At 41.1% G+C, this 4,806-nt stretch overlaps 1 pseudogene; it reads right to left on the reverse strand.

The window, feature by feature from the left end:
• Positions 1–3,503: 3,503 nt before the first annotated feature.
• Positions 3,504–4,364, reverse strand: LOC125415394 (large ribosomal subunit protein eL6 pseudogene; annotated as a pseudogene).
• Between the last annotated feature and the right edge of the window lie 442 nt (positions 4,365–4,806).

Consider the following 4,806-nt stretch of genomic DNA (forward strand, 5'->3'; position numbering starts at 1 on the left):
GTTCAACGTACGCAAATCTATCAATGTAATCCATCATATAAATAAACTGAAAGAAAAAAACTACATGATCATTTCACTGGATGCTGAAAAAGCATTTGACAAAATTCAACACCGCTTTATGATAAAGGTGTTGGAGAGATTGGGGATACAAGGATCATACCTAAATATAATAAAAACAATATACAGCAAGCCGACAGCTAACATCAAACTGAATGAAGAGAAACTCAAAGCCATTCCACTAAAATCAGGAACACAACAAGGCTGTCCACTCTCTCCATACCTCTTCAATATAGTGCTTGAAGTTCTAGCAATAGCAATAAGACAACATAAGGGGATCAAGAGGATTCAAATTGGAAGGGATGAAGTTAAACTTTCGTTATTTGCTGACGATATGACAGTGTACATAAGCGACCCCAAAAACTCTACAAAAGAACTCCTACAGCTGATAAAAACCTTTAGTAATGTGGCAGGATACAAGATCAATTCCAAAAAATCAGTTGCCCTTCTATACACAAAGGATAAAGAAGCAGGGAGGGAAATCAGAGAAACATCACCTTTCACGATAGCCACAAATAGCATAAAATATTTTGGATTAACTCTAACCAAGGAAGTGAAAGACCTATTTGACAAGAACTTTAAGTTATTGAAGAAAAAAATTGAGGAGAACATCAGAAAATGGAAAGACCTCCCCTGCTCTTGGATTGGGAGAATCAACATAGTAAAAATGGCAATTCTACCAAAAACAATCTATAAATTCAATGAAATCCTCATCAAAATCCCATCAAACCTCTTCACAGACCTTGAGAGAACAATAATCAAGTTTATATGGCAAAACAAAAAACCCAGGATAGCCAAAACAATCTTATACAATAAAGGAACTTCTGGAGGCATTGCCATCCCTGACTTCAAACTCTATTACAGAGCAACAGTATTGAAAACAGCTTGGTATTGGCATAACAACAGAGAGGTCGACCTATGGAATCGAATAGAAGACCCGGGTATTAACCCACAAATGTATGAACACCTGATATTTGACAAGGGAGCTAAAGGTATACAATGGAAGAAGGAAAGCATCTTTAACAAATGGTGCTGGCATAACTGGATGTCAACCTGTAGAAGAATGAAAGTAGATCCATATCTATCACCATGCACAAAACTCAAGTCCAAATGGATTAAAGACATCAACATTAATCAGACCACTTTGAACCTGATAGAAGAGAAAGTGGAAAGTAGTCTACAAGATTTAGGCACAGGAGACCACTTCCTAAGTAGAACCCCAGTAGCACAGACAATAAGAGAATCAATGAATAAATGGGACCTCCTGAAACTGAGAAGCTTCTGTAAAGCAAAGGACACTGTCAGTAAGACAAAAAGGCTACCTTCTGACTGGGAGAAGATCTTCACCAACCCCTCATCAGACAAAGGTCTGATCTCCAAAATATACAAAGAACTCAAGAAACTAGATACTAAAACTCTAATCAACCCAATTAAAAAATGGGGTACTGAACTGAATAGAGAATTCACAACAGATGAACTTCGAATGGCCAAAAGACACTTAAGGTCATGCTCAACCTTTTTAGTGATCAGGGGAATGCAAATCTATACAACTTTGAGATATCATCTTACTCCTGTCAGAATAGCTAAAATTAAAAACACCAATGATAGCCTATGCTGGAGAGGATGTGGAGTGAGGGGAACACTCATTCATTGTTGGTGGGAATGCAAACTTGTGCAGCTACTGTGGAAATCAGTGTGGCAGTTTCTCAAGAGACTGGGAGTCAACCTCCCTCAGGACCCAGCAATTCCACTCTTGGAAATACACCCAAGAGATGCCCTATCATACTACAAAAGCATTTGTTCAACTATGTTCATAGCTGCGCTATTTGTAATAGCCAGAACCTGGAAACAACCTAGGTGCCCCTCAATAGAAGAATGGTTAAAGAAGGTGTGGAACATATACACATTAGAGTTTTACTCAGCAGTCAAAAACAATGACATCTTGAATTTTGCATGCAAATGGATGAAAATAGAAAACGCTTTACTGAGTGAGGTAACCCAGACGCCTAAAAAGGAATATGGTATGTACTCACTCATAAGTGGATTCTAGCCATAGTTATAGGTCTTTGAGCCTATAATTCGTGATCCTAGAGAAGCTAAATAAGAAGGTGAACCTGAAGAAAATCATATAGTTATCCTCCTGGATATTGGAAGTAGTCAAAATTGCAAGGCAAACTTGGGTGCACGGGGGTATGGGGGGTGGAAGTAAGGGGAGATGGTTAGAGAGAAGGGAGAGGGGAGGATTGGGGATGGTGTAGGGGAATGAGATTGGGGGGAAGGATGGATATGGGAGCAGGGAAGTATATATCTCAACTAAGGGAGCCATTTTAGGGTTGGCAAGAAACTTGTTTCTGGAGGGATTCTCAGGCCCAAGGAGAGGTCCCCAGATTCTTCCCTGGGCAGCAGAGAGAGGGTGCCTGAACTGGCCTTGGTCCATAACCATACTGATGAATATTTTGCATATCACCATAGAACCTTCATCTGTCGATGGATGAAGATAGAGACAGAGACACATATTGGAACACTGGACTTAACTCCCTAGATCCAAATGAGAAGCAGAAGGAGGGAAAACATGAGTAAGATAGGCAGGACCAGAGGGAACCTTCATCCGACGATGGATGGCGATAGAGACGGAGACCCACATTGGAGCACTGGACTTAGCCCCCCAAGGTCCAAATGAGGAGCAGAAGGAGGGAGAACATGAAAAAGGAATCAGGACCGCGAGGGGTGCGTTTACCCACTGATACAAGGGGACTGATCTAATGAGAGCTCACCAAGGCCAGCTGAACTGGGATTGAACGAGCATGTGATCAAACTGGATTCTCTGAATGTGGCTGACATGGGGGCTGACTGAGAAGCCATTGACAATGGCACTGGGTCTTGTTTTGTCTGTATGTACTGGCTGTTTGGGATCTTAGTCTGTTTGGATGCTCACCTTCCTAGACCTGGAGGGAGGGTGGAGGAACTTGAACTTCCCACAGGGCAGGAAACCCTGACTGCTCTTTGGACTGGAGAGGGAGAAGGAGAGGGAGTGGGGGGGGGAGGAGAGGGAGTGGGGGGAATGGGAGGGTATGGGGAAGAGGGGAGGATGTGGAAATTTTTATAAACAAACAAACAAACAAATAAATAAATTTTTAAAAATGATCATGTATAAAATGTCACAACAAATCACATTGTTTTATACAATTAAAACATGCAAATTAAGGTGAGAATTATCACATAGTTTATAAACATAAAATCATAGAAATTGGCAGAGAAAAACAGTCCATTATATAAAGATACATAAATATGGAAAACTTTTATAGCACAAGCAGCTGATATCTGAAATCATGGTATCTAGGAATCTTTAAACTACTGGAGAAACAAAAGTCAACTCATGATTTTGCACTCAACAAATATATTCTTTTTTTTTTCACATGAAGCTGTTTAGTTAGGTTGTTATCAATTTAGAAAACCAGTTTGTGAGGATACATCCCGTTTGTCAGAGAGAACTGCGAGCGCAGGTAGCCTTGCAGCTGAGGAACAGCTTTGATCTTTGGCAAAATCTGCGAGTCCAGCATTCTCTGATCAGCCTTGTGCTGCTCTGTAATCTCATATTTCTGCTTCTCTGTGTCAAAGATCTCGCCCTCCTGGTGCCTGGGCTTATGCAGCTGCCTTTTCTTGAAGTAAGCATCAGTCAGGTGTTTGGGGATTTTAACTGTGCTGATATCAACTTTCGTAGAGGTGGCGATGACAAACTTCTGATGTGTTCTTCTCAGAGGAACTCTGTTGAGGGCAAGAGGTCCTGTCACAAGCAGTAAACTACTGCCCAGCTTCTTCAGGAAAACCACTCTCTTACCCCTGTGGCGCCCGCTGAGGATGATAAGGACAGTCCCAGGAGTGATGCTAGCATGCAGGCGTCTCACATGCTGACTGAAGGGCTTTTTGCCATGGCTCAGCAGCTTCCGAGGCACATCTTCGGTAGGATAATACCTGTGCATTTTTCGAAGCTTAACCACCCGAGTACCACCATTCTTATCACCACCAACTGGTTTTGTGACAGTAGCAAGGACCTTTTCCTTTATCTTCTCCTTTTCAACCTTGGTTTTTGCAGCTGTGTATTTCCTTTTGTACATGGCCTTTCTGGAATATATAGCAGATCCTGCCAATTCCTCTAACAAGGACTGGATTTCGGCTGCAATGGGGCTTCCCCTTCTTGAGTTTTTTAGCCTTAGGGTCACCCTTTTTGGCTGCACCAGCGGCAGGGGCATCACTGCCAGTCTTCTTGGCTGCAGGTTTCTCATCTTTTGTATCAGGTTTCTCGACTTTGTCACCTGCCATCTTGCAAGATGGGAAAGAGCAACAAATATATTCTTTAAGAATGAAGAAAGACAAAATATTTTGAATTGCAACAAAATGAAGAAAATAATTTGTCAATAGTCTTAAATTTACCTGAAATACTAAATGTGTAGTAAAAACAGTTGCAATATCTGGTACCTCTGTGACTTTTTTCAGTATAAACCATTTATGCATGGGTTGATTGTAATCTGCCATGGGTCTTGGAAAAAAAATATTGCAATTTATCTTGGGACAATGTAATGGAAAGAGTCTTAGGAGGCATGATCCCAAGGCTGGTTCTCATCTATGGTTATATAATTAGTTGAACACAGAGCTTTCCACATTCCTCCATCTTGAGGTAAAGATGCATGAAGTCCTTGATTCATACTTAGGAGTCTTATTCATGGACATGACAATTGATTGTTAATATAA

This window comes from Myodes glareolus, chromosome X, assembly GCF_982192425.1.
Source record: "Myodes glareolus chromosome X, mMyoGla1.1, whole genome shotgun sequence".
Taxonomy (NCBI): Eukaryota; Metazoa; Chordata; class Mammalia; order Rodentia; family Cricetidae; genus Myodes; species Myodes glareolus.